Below are 17948 nucleotides of genomic sequence, written 5' to 3' on the forward strand. Positions count from 1 at the left end.
TTCCAAACACGACAACGTCATCGATATACACATAGCATATTTTCCCTATGTGATCTCTAAGTACGTCGTCAATTGCCCGTTGGAAGATCGCAGGAGCGTTCTTCAAGCCAAATGGCATTCTAGTAAATTCGTACTTCCCGTTGTTAATGGCGAAAGCAGTTTTCTCAATATCTTTCTCCTTCATTTTAATCTGGTGGAACCCAGACGCTAAATCAAGAGTGGTAAAATATTTTTGACCCTTGAGCTGATCTAAAACATACCCTATCTCTGGCATTGGATATTTATCGGGAATTGTCTTTTCGTTCACCTTCCGATAGTCGATCACCATTCGGAACTTTTTTTCTCCTGAAGCGTCGGGTTTCTTCGGTACAACCCATACTGGTGCCGTCCACGCTGAACGAGATGGTCGAACAATACCATCTTCCAGGAGTTTGTTAATTTGTTTCTTTACCTCGTCTGCATAGGCAGCGGGGTAAGGATATACCTTCTGATGAACTGGAGTATCATCAGTGGTATTGATTGTGCATTCAACATTTGTTGAGCATGTTAATTTTGCATTGGTTTCATGAAAAACTTCTTTGGAGTTGTTGAGGACGACTTTTAGTTTAGTATGCTCCTCTTCAGTAAGATGAGCAGTTCGAAAAACACTATTAGAAGCACAGTTTGTCTGAGAATATACGCAAAGAGGAATGACAAGTTTCTGATTATCAGAGTACAAGGTCAAAATCTTATTAGAAAAATCAATGTTTGCATTTAAGTCATTCAGTATTTCTGTCCCTATGATCCCGTGGAAAAATGAGTGGAATTTATGTAAGACGAATTTTGTAATGTAATTAATTTTCGGATAGAAAAAGTTTATATCTATCGCAGAGGTTGCGTTAAATTTACCGTTAGCACTAGTTATGCCTTTGGCATTAAAGTCGTACGGCCTGCTATCCTTGTAGGCCCAGGCAAGTTTTGGGTTAATTAAGTTTATGTTCGCTCCTGTATCTATTAAGAAGGGAAACTCTCCACTCGTAGTCTTCAAGTTGATGTAGAGCAAAATAGGTTTCACCAACTTGGGTTCCATTCTAAAAAATTAGAGGCTGTAGCCTCATCTTGCTGCGGTTCTTGTTCGGTTTGCGTGTCTAATTTTGGTTCCGGTTCTACTGATGGTTGAATATCATAATATGGATATAGATCATTGTAATAATCATATTCGTAATTATAGAGATCATCTGTTTGATCATCAAAATTTGTATCAACCGGGTGAGCTTGCCTTTTGAAGGGGTACGGATATGTTTGCCCCGACATTGGCGGCGGTCTTTTAAGATCCATTGATGGCCTGTTGCCATAATTTACATTGTGTGTTCTCATACTTTGATCGATATCCATTGGCTCGGGTTTTGGTAATGGTTTTGCAGCCCATGGTCGTGGGGGTGCTTGAAACGGATTGGGTTGGTACTGAGGCCTGGTCTGGGTGAAGGGATTGGCTTGGAAATATTGCCTGCCAAATAGTGGCATCTGTGGAAAGCCTAAGTTTCTAGGGGCTGGAATTGGTGGAGGTGGATATCTCCGTGGAGGTGGTCTGGGAGGAAGTCTATTAATTTCCAAATCTCTTGGTTTGGGAGCTGGGGTGAAATGTTCATTTCGGAAAGGTGCCGATCTAGTATCCATATTGTAGTAGTCTAGGCAAAACTGATATGCCTGATTTAACGTTTTTGGATTAAATGTTTTTAGTAGCTGACACAAAGGTTTTTCTAAGCCTCGAATGAATGCATCTACTGCCTTTTCTCTAAAGTAATCGATATGTGAATTAACGTGTGGGGCCAATTTTTCTTCTGTTTGGATTTGAGCTACTATGGATGAAAGTAGTTCGTTCACCCGGGAGTAGTAACTGCCTAAAGTTTCGTTTGAGTTCTTTTTTATTGTGGTTAATTCGAAGTCCAACGTTTTTATATCACGTTTGTCCCTGTAATACAGAAGCAGCGTAGATTTTATTTGTTGCCAATTATGCACAATGTTATTTGAATTAAGGATATCGGCTGCTTCGCCTCTGATTTTTCGTCTCACGGAGCGCTCGATTAATTCAAGTTGCGCTTCCGTGGCTCGTGCATCTCTGTACATACAGAAAATGCCCTCAACATCCGTTAGCCATGCTAATAGTTCTGTTGGCTTGCCATCATAATTTTGTAAATCTCGAATGAAATCTGGTAATTTTCCCAGATCAATGAATTGTTGCATCGTCAGTGGTGCAGCAACCGGATTCGGTACTGGATTTGCCATTATTTTGTGAAATAAGAATTTAACCGAGACTGATGAACACTTTTTCCACTAGTTTTACCAGTATTCTGGATTTTCTTGGCTTTTTTTCCACAATTAATTTAATGGTGGCAATGCGAACAAAAACACTATTTATTTCCGTTGGTTTTGAGCAATATCTCTAGATTTCCTTCGTTCGTTTCTGAACAAAAATTACTAATATATATATTGTATAACTAATTACTTACATAAAAGACCGTGTCTTAGTTGCGGCCAACATCGGTTGGACTTTTGTTGTGGCTGTCCTCCGCAAACGGGGGAATCTACGAGCAGGCACGTTTGGTGGATCCGTTTTACTATTCGTTACTTCGGGCCAGCGGTGCCGATCGGGTCCGGTAGGTATCCTCGGTGTCTCGTAGCTCGCTTTCGTGATAGCCAGACCTGGCTCTTTTAACCAGCATATGCAACTTGGCTCTTTGAACCAGCAATGAACACTTATTTTCCAAGTGATTTTCTTAAGATTTTTGTTACACTGATTTGAAGATTTTTGCACTGCACTATCACTTTATCCTGTTCCCGCTTCGGAGTATCTCGCCGGAGCCTCCAGTTAAATTATTCCTTACCTAAACCTCTTTTTAAAAAAGAACAACCACTTGGTTCACTGCCTAGAATTAAACTAAACTTTATTCTTTCATTCGATTATGTCTACAGTTCATACTGCCGAATTGCACTTTCTAGTCAACGTGACGCTCCTCCGCTCCCACGGATCGATGCCCTCAGGTACAAAATGCTCCGTCGGCGCTCCTGTCTGTCCCGTCGGGTCGGCGCCGATGCTAACGTGTCGTCAGCGATTCTCGCTGCCCTCGTTCGGGTAGTTACGTTGCTAACTCGCGCTGCTGTTTCGTGTTGAGGTTGTGTGAGAAATGCACGGTGGGCACGGTGGCATTATATCGTGAGCAAAAATTACGTATAAAATAATGACGCGATTTTATGCAGTTGAATACAATAAAATGGTTATTGTAAAAAATCGTTTATTTTGTAAGTAACTGTCATTTATAATGCTAATAATGTAAAATTCTGTTGAGTTCAATGCATTGATGTTGCTGAAGCAATGAAGCTTGGCTGTGTAATATCGTATAACAGGTATTATTTTAGATTGTAGCAATTTTTATAGCTACGCCCTGACAAGCTTAGGGTCTTGTTAGCCAGTGCAAAACAGGCTAACGAGATCGATCAATGTGAGCTTTTCACGCGGAAGTATCGCGTAAACATTCCAGCTCGCGAAGTCGAGATAGACGGCGTGACAGTCTGACTTGCAAGTACGTTCTTGTGTATGGAATGGGCGGAGGGTGCACCCCCTACTCAAGGATGGTAAGATACTGGATTGCATCAATTGCGTTGAGTATCGATTGTGGGGGATGGAAATTAGTCATATACCCCATCAGACTTGTATCCGTTGACTTTCGCTGGCTCGGCTTTGCTAACTATGTCCTCCTGGACCGAATTCGTTTACCTGTTCGCGTTTTTGTGCCGCGGGTCAGAAACTGCACTAATTGCAAACAATTGGGATATACAGCATTGTTGCAATAAATCCCGTTGTATAAAGTGTGGAGGGAGTCAGTCGAATAACTCCTGCGATGGAGACATTAAAAATTGTCTCTACTGTAAGAAGGGGCCGCATGACCTCTCTGATTGGCTTGCGTACAAATTGCGTAAAGATGAAATGAGGCGCTCACTTAAGCAACATTCCAAGCGTTCTTTTGCTGAAATGTTCAAGAGTGCTACGCATCCAGTGAACCTTTACGCTTGTTTATTAACTGACGAGAGCGATGCTGATGACCCCATCGAATGTACATCTTCGGCGGTCCCTCTTAGCTCATCATACAGAAAGAGAAGAAATAAATCCTCTCAAAAGCTCCCTAGTAAGGGTTCTAAGGTGTCCTCTGATGGGTTTCAAAAAATTAAAACAACATGACAAAAAACTAGAGAAAAATGCTCTAGGCCTTGGAAAATTAAATTCCGAGCAAGAATTTCCATCACTTCCTGGGACTTCAAAACCCCCGAAAGTCCCTAAGGATCAGTCAAAAATTTCAACAGATACTGGGTTTGTTAAATTATCTGATATTGTGGACTGGATCATGTCTACCTTCAATATTTCTGAACCTCCTAAAAGCCTGATAATGGCTTTCATTTCTACAGTTAAAACATTTTTGAAGCAGTTGACTGCTTCCTTCGATAGCTAAGCCACCCACCGAAGTCACGGATACAATCAATGTTATGCAGTGGAATTGTAGAGTATCATCCCAAAATAGATCCTTTGAAATGTGACGCATTTGCATTGTGCGGAACTTGGCTAAATATCCTTAAACTTCCACGATTTTAACATTATTCGTCTGGATCGAATTGATCCTTACGGAGGAGTTCTTTTGGGAATATACAAGTGCTATTCTATTTATGAAATTAACCTTCCCTCGACACCAGGCATTGAAATTGTCACAAGTCATGTTTCAATCAAAGGCTAACTCACACGGTACGGGATGGGGCTGTCTTCACGATGATAACAAATTAGTTATAATCCATGATATTTGCGACAACTTCAATATGACAATCTTGAATACGGGAGAAATGACACGAATTCCTGCACCACCAGCAAGACCAAGTGGATTTACTCCTTTGCTCGACATTGCTACGGTTGGATTGCAAGTGGTCCCTGATCCCTACTGTACCATCTACCTATCGTAATTTCAATCGCCTGCGGATTAGGCTAATCGGAGACAATCAATGTTTCGTATGACCTTACACGAAATATTGATTGGAAAGACTACGCAAATTCGATATCTGAGAAACTCGAAACAACACAAGAACTTTTTCCGGAGGAAGAGTACACGTTTTGGCTGGCTTGATTCTCGACTCGACTTTCACCGCGACTCAAGCTTTGACCAATGGTGTACCCGGCGCGAAAACTCACAACCGTCCTCCCAACCCGTGGTGGGTCAAAGAGTGCTCAAAATTAAACGCGGAGAGAGCTTAATCATTTATCGAGTTTAGGAAAAACGGAACACCTGATAATTATAGAAACTATGCGGCATTAAACGCAAGAATGAAAAGCTTGATTAAAGCAAAGAATCTGAAACAAAATTCCAGCAGAGAATCAATTTTCTTCGCACAATAACCGGAACATGGTGGGGTGCCCACCCAGGAGACCTGATCAGGCTGTACCAAACAACGGTATTGTCCCTGATGGAATACGGATGCTTCTGCTTCCAAATTCCTTGGAAAACTGATTTCATCAAGCTGGAAAGAATTCAATATCGTTGTTTGCGTATTGCCTTAGGTTGCATGCAGTCATCATATTGTCATTTCAACCGCCCGAGTGAACGGGTGCTTTTTGGGCATTGTGCCACAAACCCGCGCGCGCAAATTATTTATTATTTACTTTTACATTTCTTGACCCGCCTCGCGTAGTGCTTAAATTGCAGATATATTTTTATTTTCTTCCGACAACCTTGCCGCGTGTATATTTTTTTATCGTATCGCCTAGTGCAGTATGGCAAAGTGCGGTGTCGTCAACTGTGCACTGAACGATAATCGTTCTCTTTGGAATTGCAGTGGAACCTGCGGAAGGAAATTTCACTCCGCCTGTATTGGCGTTCAGCGAAATAAATAAGAACTGCTGCGTACATTCATGCTTCCTTTATGCATCGAATGTCAGGAGAACTATTACGAACAATACAATTTGAAGGAACTCATACGCCAGCAGAAAAAAATAACGGACAGTATTAAGGTCCAGTCAGACTCCAATCAGGCCCTTATTCAGTACCTGAAAACCACGGCCATATCGAATGAATCATTTTATCATATCGAGTCATTATTGACCGATATTCAAACGGAACTGACCAAAATAAACCACATTAATACTGCAACCGAAAAAAATATCACTGGAATTCTCTAAGCTATCAGAAACTATAAGTATTCCCGAATCTCTTGCTGAAGATTTGGGTAAATCAAATAATACACTGGCAATTAATGCGCAGTCGGCAATCGAAAAATGCACCGCAGTACTTCTTCACAAATTTGACGAATTCGAAACAAGAATCGATGCTGACGCTAGTAATATCAACACAGACACGAACAAAATCGTCTACCAAATTATGGACGAAGTCAAATTTTTATCGTCAGAATTCTCTAACTCAAGGCCAGAAAAGAAATTCGCCCATCCAAGCTTACAAGAAGAACTATTGGACTGTACTCCTGAACTCGACAGCACAACTTTTGAAACAGAGGAGGAAATTCAAGCATGCGACAGTGGCTGGCGCTTCATTGGAAGTAAAAAAAATGTGGAATCGAGACTGGAGTGAGTATGACAAGAAACAGCGCATTCGACGGCTGCAAGAAAAACAAGCAGAAAAAGCAAACCTCAGACGGAAACATCGGAAGCGGAAACAACAAAATAATACAAAATTCAACAACATACGAAGTAAAAACAACAACAACTACTACAACAGCAAACACAACAACAACAGCAACAACAACAGCAGCAGCAACAACAACAACAACAACAACAACAACAACAACAACAACAACGACAACAACGGGCACTCCAACAGCAATTTCAACACAAATAGTAACAATACCTGTCACAACAATAACAATAATATGTCATTACAATATACCTTATCCTTGGGCAAAGACTTACTAGCAGCTGCACGGGTTCAATTCTCCGGGCATCCAGTTGCAGATATTGCCTCAAAATTCATACATTTTCAAAAAGGTGAAACAATCAACCCTTACAAAGGAACAAGAAGTATTCAAAACAACACTACTCCGGTTTTAGGAAGTAATGACATAAAAGCTGCACCATCCACTAACTATGTGAACACATCTTCAATATCACAGAACATAAATACATATGCAATATCACATGACATGAATACAGATAGCCAATTCGAAATTGATCCAATGCGTCCTCCCATTGTACGTCTTACTTCACAATCTGCAAATTGCGACGAACGCTTCTTGAAAGCAAGGCTTCGTGACCAGAAAATAATACACGTCGTCCGTCTGTATTTGTCATACATGAAAAATCAACAACCTACAGTATGCATTGAGGGTATGACACCAACTAGTATAAAAATGCTATTAGCATCAGAAGGCCTTCCAACAACACCTGACCACCTCCTACGGATCTTCATCGAAGTGCATCAGGAATATGGAATGAAACCTAAGGAAGCTGGCCGACCTGGACTCTTATGGGAAATTTTTGACAAGTGAGCATATCCGTCGACTCCAACTAATCCGGGAAGCTGAACACAATTTTACAAGGCCGAATTTTCGGAAATAACGACGCCCTTTGACGAAAGAATAGACACAGAAATTAGTAATGTAAGTATTCCAGAATTCTCAAAAATTTCTTCGCTTCACAGACAAAATGTGACTGAAATTTTGGTCTATTGCCAAAATTTCAACCGCATGAAAAGCTCGGCCAAAATGAAAGAAATTCATCAAAATTTAATAACCTCCTCTTTCGACGTGATCCTTGGAACTGAAAGCAGCTGGGATGAAAGTGTAAGAAGCGAAGAAGTATTTGGAAATAATTATAACGTATTTCGGCACGACCGAAATTTATCTCTCTGTCAGAAAAAATCTGGAGGTGGAGTCCTCATAGCCACTAACTCTTGCTTCACTTCTGAAGAAATTATCAAAGTCTCAATATTGGGAGAAGAACATATTTACTGCTCTGTCTACTTCCCACCCGAAAATGCGAACAAATTCTCTTTTGAATTATTCTTTCAATCTTTAGACATAATTATTTCGAATATGGAACCTGAAGTAAAGCTTCATATTTTTGGCGACTTCAATCAACGTAATGCAGACTTCATTTCTGATATTGAAAATGAATCAATCTTACTTCCAGTCGTAGGATAAAACGAAACATTGCACTACTTTTTCGACAAAATTTCTAATTTTGGCCTACATCAAGTAAACTCCGTAAAAAATCAACAAAACGCATATTTAGACCTTCTTTTCACAAATTGCACAGAAGACTTTTGTGTGAATGCATCAAACCTGCCATTATGGAAAAATGAAGCATTTCACACCGCAATTGAATATTCATTATTTACACACAATGCATTCGTTTCCTACGACTTGGAATATGAGGAAGTGCCGGAATACAATAAAATTGACTTTGAAGAAGTCAAACGTAGACTAAGTATAATAAATTGGCGGAACATACTGAGTACAGAAGGAAATGTCAACGTCGAAGTAAACAAATTTTATCACATTATAAACAAAATATTAGCCGAAACTTTGCCTATGAAAAGAAGAAGAAAAAATCATAACAGCAAATTACCTGTATGGTTCAATTCACAACTAAAACATTTGAAAAATAGGAAACAAAAAAGAAAACACAAAACTTACAAACTAGAAAAAAGTGATGCTCATCTTAAAAATTACTTAAATCTATGCAATCAACTCAAAATAGCCATTAACACAGCGCACGAAGAATGCAGCCGCAAAATTGAAAACGAAATAAAGACTTGCCCTAAGAACTCTTTTAACTACACAGAAACTAAACTAAAAAGTAACAATTTTCCATCTCAAATGCACCTCGACGAACATGTAGGGAAAAATAATACAGAAATCTGGAATAAATTTGCAATTTTTTCCCAAGAAGAATATACATCTTATTCAGAAACTGACCGTGACAGTGAATATTTCTCTTTCATACCTGCATTTTCCAACTCCATCTCTGTAAACTATCTATCAGAACATGACATTTCGACAGCACTGAAAAACTTAGACGCCTCAAAAGGGCCTGGACCTGACAGTATACCACCAATATTTTTAAAAAATCTTGCTGAAGAACTTACACTACCACTACAACTACTTTTTAACTTATCACTTTTTAAATGTACTTTTCCTAAAGCATGGAAATCTTCCTTTCTTGTACCAATATTTATATCTGGTGCAAAATCTAACATTCGGAACTACCGTGGAATAGCCATTATCTCATGCATTCCAAAATTGTTTGGAAAAATTGTAAACGAAAAACTTTTTCTTCAACTTAAAAATGTAATAACAAACAAACAACATGGCTTTTTTAAAGGCCGCTCAACTACAACAAATCTCTTAGAATTTATGACATTCACTCTGAATGCAATGGACGCTGGCAACTACGTAGAAACTCTTTACACTGACTTTAGCAAAGCTTTCGATCGTATTGACATACCATTACTTCTACACAAACTACAAAAATATGGCATAGAACATAGACTTCTGGAATGGCTCAAATCATACTTAACGAATCGTGTACAGGTAGTCCGCTTCCAAAACATACTGTCTGAACCAATTAACGTAACTTCTGGCGTACCTCAGGGTTCTCACTTAGGGCCTCTCCTTTTCATTTTACATATAAACGACATTTCCTTCATACTAAAAAATCTGAAAGTGCTTATATATGCAGACGACATGAAACTCTTCATGGAAATAAAAAAATATCAACGACACTGTAATATTCCAGAACGAAATCAACCTATTCCACATTTGGTGCTGCAAAAGTCTACTCCAACTCATTGTAAAAAAATGTAACTCAATAACTTCCAGCAGGAAAAATGAAACTATATCTATAAACATACATCTAGGAAAACAACTTGTAGAAAAATGTAAAATTGTACGAGATTTAGGCGTAATCTTAGACTCCAAGCTCACTTTTGTGGAACACTACAATACCATAAACAATAAAGCAAATAGCATGCTGGGCTTTCTTAAACGCTTCAGTCATAACTTTCAGGACCCATACACAATTGAATTATTATACTGTACATATGTCAGACCTATTTATGAATATTGCAGCCTAGTATGGAATCCATATAATATTATTCACAAAGAACGCATCGAATCTATTCAAAAACAATTTCATTTATATGCACTTCGTAAATTAAACTGGACAACATTTCCTCTACCATCATATGAAGCACGCTACATGTTCATCAATATTCAAACACTTAAAGAACGCCGCGACCTTGCAATGCTGTATTTTATCAGCGACATTATTTCTCAACGCATTCAACCTTCTTTATTATCGCAAATAAATTTTTATACACCTAGCCGTCAAATACGAACCAGGAAATTATTTTTAGAAAAAACACTAGAACAAATTATGCAAAATATAGCCCAATCAATCGTATAATGCGCCATTACAATCAATATTGCGAACATCTTGACCTTTGTATGTACAAAAATGAAATGAAATTACAGCTTAGTAGTAGAAATAATGCGTAGTATCTAAGTAAACATTGTAAACCATTTATATGTAGTCTACATTTGCTTGACGAAATAAATAAATAATAAATAATAAGGCAATTCATACAATGAGTGTCGAAGTTCTGGTGGGCGTCTTATCATTGAAAAACCGATTCTGGGATCTCTCATATCGATTGCTTATCCGATGCGATATCCTGAATCCGATGGTGATTGAAAACTTCGAAAGGCTTGTCAAGCTCAATTCTCAGACCCGTTTTATGTTCTTGTATTTTGATTACATGACTCAGAATATTAATCCTTTTTCGTTTGTTTCCAACCGTGCTCATTTTTTGGATACTTCTGATTCTGCTGTGTTTTTCGAAACATCCATGAGAGAAGAGATTCATGGAATTCTTGATTACGTACGCCCTCAAGACCAAATATTGTTCATAATAAATTTAGAACAGTCAACTGCGAAGAGGTGTTTTATACTGATATCAACATCAACGAGTCCGCAGGCTTCGGCATTTTCAATCAGAACATCACCGCTTCGTACAAACTCAGTGATCCGGCTGCAGCTTACGTCGCTGAATTAGCTGCTATTCAGTACACTCGAGATCGTTGAAACATTGCTCGAAGACCGTTACTTCATTGTCACGGACAGTCTATGTTCAATAGAAGCTCTCCGGGCAATAAAACCAGGAAAATATCTCCCGTATTTCCTGGGGAAAATACGGGAACACTTGAGAACTTTATCTGGACGGTTTTATTCAATATCGTTAGTCTACGTCTCTTCGCATTGTTCCATTCATTCATTGGATAAGGTGAGCGCATTAGAAGGTAATATTTATGAAAGACCAATCTGCTTCAATGATTTTTTCAGTATCTTTCGTCAGAAAACTTCATGGAGGGATGGTGAACTGGGACGATGGCTACATTCCATTATTCCTAGGGCATCGATGAAACCTTGGTTCAGGGGGATGAACGTGAGTCGCAATTTCATTCGTGTTATGTCGCGGCTCATGGCAAATCACTACACTTTCAACACACATCTTCGACATGTTGGGCTCGCGGAGAGCGGTCTCTTCACCTGTGGAGACGGTTATCAGGACATCGAGCATGTCGTGCGTAGAGTATCGCGACGCCAGGTCGAAGCTACTGGAATCCTTTAGGGCCCGAAGTACTTCTATTTCATTCTCTTCCGTAACATCATCATCAACGCCCACGGAGGACCGCTCCAGTCAATGACCAGCATGCGGGCCACCCGCCGGGTCTTCGCGATCGCCAGCTGGAAGCTCACTTTTCGAGAATCCACGGCCCCTACACGACAAGCCCTAATGATATTATTCAAGTTTTAAGGTAGTCGTTAATTAAGATTAGAAAATACCCTTGGCATCTTAGAGCTTAAGCAGTGTGCCTTAAAATTATATTATATTATTGAATAAAAACAAGACATTGCATTAGTTATACGAAGTCCTTTCGTCTCATGATTGGGAAAATAAGCAATGAGCCACATGTTTTGGTAACCGCGCGGTGTATGTAAACGCCGGTGGTTGAGCAAAATATGTACCACGAAGACAGTTGGCCCATATCGTATTATCGATGACGTAAGGGCGTAGTAAGCGAAAACTTGAAAGCTATCTCTCATTATTTTAAAAGAATTCGGACTAAAAATCACAGATGAAACTTTTGGAGAAGTCAGTCAGATAAGTGAGTCAGATAAGTGGGTCAGGTAAGTGAATCAGATAAGTTAGTCAGATAATTGAGTGAGATAAGTCAGTCAGAGGGTAGAAGTGAAATGAAGACCTTATTCACATACGTGAACAGAGGAATCAAAGTTTAGGAAATTATATATTGTTAGTGACGCGAAGTCTTGCATGTGCATCAGAATGTGAACCCTGCATCTTTCATTAGTACCGAGATATTTGTATAAAACAAGAAAAGTTGCACTGGAGGATAACGCAATTATTAACTGTGGGTATTTGAGGATACAAAGTAAATAAGTTGAGTATACAAAGTTAATAAAGTTCATATTCAATTTAAAAAAATGAATTGTCTACAAAAGTTTGAGCTTCGCGTGCACAAAACAGGTAGTTTAATGGTTAAAATTTGTGATGCAATATTTGTTATCATTTAGATAAATCATTCAGCTCACACCTTTGTAGGGGTATGAAGCGGAACCATCATCATTATCATCAAGTGCGGGCAAAGAGATTGGAGAAAATGATGCACAGACCGTTTTTAATCAAGTGAGTGCATGTATCGCATTACCATCATTATTGAAATTAGCACGATGACCATGTGTATAAAAGTGGCTTTGAAGCCGATTTTTTGTTCTTTGGCTTCATTTCGCTGCGTTCAACAGAGTTTATATTTTTCTTTATGTGTTAGCACAATATTGTAAATGTAACTAAATTTGGATTTCACGCTATATTTTTTTTGGAATAGTGACAAAAGGAAATTTGGATAGCAAATATTGTTTTATAAAACTACAAAACTATATATTTGATTTTTTTCAATAAAATTGTTTGTTTTAACAAATATTTTGATAAATATAACAAATATTCAAATTGTACACGTAGAGCAAAAACTGTTAAAATAACCTTTTTCGGTTTTCACACAACGAACTTTTTATTGAAACAGTGACAATAGAAACCTGGGTTGATATAGCAAATATTGATTCTAGAAACTACGAAACATGATAATTAATTTTTCTCGGCGGATTAGTTTGTTTCAAATGACATTTTGATAAAAATAACGAATGTTTTACTTGAGCGTCCCTATCAATTTCTTAACAAACAATTTCACAGCAAATTCAGTTTGACAAATTAGTTTTAAATTTACGAACTTTAAAAGGTTTCTTTGAATTTAATTATTTCAATTACCGCTTTTATTTTTTGAAATATGTTAACTCATATGTTTGAAAGAAAAAAAGGTCTCTCCTAAACATATTTACAAGGTAATTTTTGGTACAATCTGTATTTCGAGTTTTCAAATTTCTGAAAAGCATTTTTTTATTTGATTTCTTTCAAATATTTAACCGTTATGTCGCAGGACAATTTTTAATTTTTAATTTTTATATCTCCGGTCGAGATAGAGATCCTGCATCAAGTATTGGGTCCAAGGAAAATTTTTTATGTAATGTTATTATAAAAGTATTCTCAAATATCAATACATACGCTTGAATTGATGAAAACCCTCTAGGAAAAGAAAAGAACAAAGGAAAGTAAGAAGAAGAAAATGTGATTTATTCGCACGGAAAGAAATCGTTCTAGTTTATAATAAAACTATCACGGTTCATTTAAACAGTTAACTTAGTTGTATCATTACACAAATATAATAATATATTGAATCTATTTTTTTCTTGACGTGAAGATATAGCATATTGAAATGAACATGGACATTTCTATAATATTAATTCAACTTTGGTTGACACATGATAATTAGTTAGTTTATTTCAACAAAAAACTCAAACTCAAAATTTTGATTCAAATCAAACAGAGATCATTGTTGATGTTGAAGGGAGAAATTGGTGCAAAATATCCATATTCTTGCTTGAAATGAACATAAATCAAATTCAAAATTCTACTAACTGTTTTGTAATGCTATTACACGATCAGACGTTAAAAGAAATCGTTTGAATACATCCTTTAGATTCACTAAACGATTGAACTTCTGCGAATGGAACTGCCTATACTTGCGAATTGATTTATTTTGACTCTCTTGCGCTTCCTTACTGTACGTTATTTGCTATCTGTTTGGTTCCCTTGCGATTGATTGTTGAGCAAGACGGCTGGATAATCTGAAACAACAATTATCCTTCATCTGTTTCCCTTTGCCGCCCAAAATAATCATCTTTCAAAAGGAAAACACGGAACTAACAAAGCAGGAAGTGGACAAAGTAAATGCAGAAATTACAGAGCTTTCTCCCACAGTACTTGGGAAAGTATTTGCATCAACGAAGCTAGTGTTCTGCCTGAACGATACGAAAGTGTTAAACGACGTAACAGGCACACACTCCCAAGCTTGGTACATATGCAGCCGCTCCGGAAAAACTCTGAATTTTTCAAGAATTGAAACAAATGAGAAGGATCCAGACAAATATCAATTTGGCCTCTCCACGCAATGATTCGATCTATGGAACTTTTGCTAAAAGTGAGTTATTGTTTGCAGCTACGGTTTCTTTTTTGCGAACATGGTGCCCTCAGCTGACTGCAGTTATAAAACATGCTTTGCTTCCTCATGGTATGTACAGTAAGGAAGCGCATAGCAAGTATAGACAGTTCCATCCGCAGAAATTCAATCGTTTAGTGAATCTAGAGGAATGAGAGAGTGAATCTAGAAGAATGAAAGAGAATTTTTCAATGAAGAAACCCAATGTCTGATCACAATTTAAAAAATTTTAAGAAAAATCTCCTCCGCCATTTTTAGTATAAATATGCTCGAAAGTATTTTCTATCAAATGAAAAAAAAACCAGATATTTTTTTATTTGCTCCAATGTTAGATATAGCAGTTTAAAAATGATGTGTTTTTGGACTAGTTTTGCTCATAACTTCGGTTCATAAAACGCTAACTGAATGCGCTAGTCATCAGAAAATTGGTTTCAATAAACTCTAAAAGATATTCAAAGACACCAAAAACGAGAAGTGAAAAATAAGAAAGCTAGTGCAAAAAATCTGATTTTTTAGGAACACCCTAAGTTGCTCTATTAAAATAGCTGTAACACTAAAACCGTTAGAGATACTACAATAGTGTTTTTGGCAAAGTTGCTTGATATAAGTTTTCCGATTATTATGCCGAAGGGTGCAGTCCTCTATCTCAACACATACGGAAAATAATTTTTATATCACCCTAATAATAAAAACCACCCTAATACCATATGCTTCAAAATATGGCTTATCTTTCACTGATCATTTGTTCTGAAGACATCAAAGCTCTAAAGTATAAGGCTAAGCCACAAATGTTTTTGTCCCCCTAAATTGTGGATCCGGACCACTGTGCATTGTTTATGTTGAAGGGAGAAAATGGCTTGAAACAATTATATTTTATGATGAAATTAGTGTAAATCAGGTCTAAAAATCTACTAGCTGATTTGTTAGTTCAAATAAGCTCCATTTCTCTATGCGTAGCAGGGAGCTAAAAATACTAGATAGCGGGCTAAAACTGATGCATCCAATTTTTTTCCCAACAATTTAATTATTTAACGAAAAAAAAATTGGAGAACGGGAACTGATTTCAGCTTTTCAATATTCGCTGAGTACACATAGTCATCGTATAAGCATACATAACGATACCTACAATCAGAGAAATGAAATATGTTTAAATTATAAAAACTGGTGGAATTTTAAATTAGATTCATGATAATTTCTAACTAGTATATGATTGTTTTAAACGAATTTTTCCCCTCAACATCAGCAATGTTCTCTGTTTGATTTGAATCAAAATTTTTGTCTAGTCAAATGAAAAGGAATTGTTTTTTGGTTGATTCTATTGTTGAAATAAACTACCTATTTATTACATGTCAACCAAAGTTGAGCTGGTGCTATCAGCAATGTCTATGTTGATTCAATCATGCTATACTTTTATATCAAGAAAAATATTGGTTCAATCTATCTATGATCTTATTTGTGTTATGATACAACAAAGTTTACTTTGGGGGACGGGTATTTTTTTTGCGTGATGGGTTAGTCGATGCCTTCCGCGCAACCCGCCAGGGTTCGATTCCCAACCCCAAACATACACTCAAAAAAATCCACACGTTAACCTTATGTGAAAAAACACATATATTACAAAAATGGCTTTGTCATCGGAGTTTACGTGATCTTCTTAACAACCAACGGATCATGATTGAATATGAAATGAACCATATGTCAGAATTATTGCTGTTGTCACATATATTTTATGTGTCACGCACTTACTTGAATTCATTTTGTCATGTTCATTTTGTGCTCGCAATATGGCGTCAGTTGAAAAACCTAGAACAAACAACATAGGCCAAATTCCTTCTACCCTTCTACGGTATTTATCACAGTGATTTTAGGGTAAATAATTGCTCATTGATTTTATCGACAGTTATGAAGTCTAGCTAATTTTTATTATACTTTCAGATCTAATATTAGTACCAAGCAGAAGTATAATTTATAAGCGAATGTACTATTTAGTGAGTTTAGTACAACTTATTTGCATGACCAATTGGCATTACGCGAATTCTGTGCTCTAAAAATACGGAACTGAAACACAATTCAGTTTTGTTTTTTTTCTACAGCGGAGTTCAAAAGGCAAAACCTCTAGATTGGGTTCCAGCACATCGATCACATTTAGAACTACTAGTTCCAGCTGAATGCATTCCTCAAAGGGAACAATGTTCGCTTCAGTTTAGCTGCTCCGGAGAAAGGATTTATAACAATGCATTCTGTATTTTTGACATTTTTTGCAAGTGATTCAACAGAAACGAATTTAAAAGTAAAATTTTCAGAATATCTGCGTGCGAACAAAATTTATCGCAATGTTATGTCCAACAGACTATGTAATCTATTAGTTTTTAATACCAATATACCAATATTAAGATTCAATATAGAACTTTATAGTAACAATTACATGAAAATAATGTGATTATTAAGTAAAATTCTGGTAAAAAGCAAGTTCAAATGAAATAAATTTTACAGCACAATTTAAATGAACTTTTTTATAAATTTCACAAAAGTATTCTATAGAATCTACAAAAAAAGTGACGTAGATATTACGTGATACAAATGTGGACTAAGAGTTCATGAGTTCATTCTGTGCTATCTATACTTCACATAAGTATTACATGAAAAGTACTATGGATAAAAATCACATACGTTTTCACGTAGCATTGAAGTGAGGATTTTTCTGAGTGTAGACAATTTTTCTGACCCGAAGAGGCGAATGACGAATGGCGAAGTTAAAATCTCCATAATCGAAACAAAAAAAGTTTGCTATGCAAATGGACCATATTGCCAAGTTTATTTCTTATAAACCAGAGCAATTTTTCCGCGTGAATAATAATTTCTCCCGCGGATAAAGTTTGTGCGCGTTTTGAAAGTAAAATTGAATATGCTTCTTTCATTCCATAGGGGGTTTTAAACAATCCTAGCGTATGTTTTGATAATTTATAATATTTTTGAAAATTGCATAGTATTACATAACACATTTATTTAAAAAAAAAACAATTATTTGATGCAAAGATCTTGACCGGACTGATGAAGCACCAAAAGGTGCACCAAGTGGACCCATCGAGTTTTGATCCGTCAGTGTAGAACATCTTCTAACAGTCGACTGATCTAAATTTATTGTGATACAATTTTGGGATCACTTGAGGGCGTATGAGATCCGGAATTCCACGAATCTTTTCTTTTACGGATGTATCGAAAATAACAGTAGAATTAGAAGTATCCAAGAGTTGAACATGGTTGGAAACAAATGAAGAAGGATTTATTCT

At 37.0% G+C, this 17948-nt stretch overlaps 1 protein-coding gene across 6 annotated transcripts in view; it reads right to left on the reverse strand.

Moving 5' to 3' along the window:
* Nucleotides 1-17948, reverse strand: part of LOC131437131 (uncharacterized) — a 291169-nt gene that overhangs the window by 68622 nt on the left and 204599 nt on the right. The gene's annotated exons all lie outside the window — the stretch shown is intronic.

This window comes from Malaya genurostris, chromosome 3, assembly GCF_030247185.1.
Source record: "Malaya genurostris strain Urasoe2022 chromosome 3, Malgen_1.1, whole genome shotgun sequence".
NCBI lineage: Eukaryota > Metazoa > Arthropoda > Insecta > Diptera > Culicidae > Malaya > Malaya genurostris.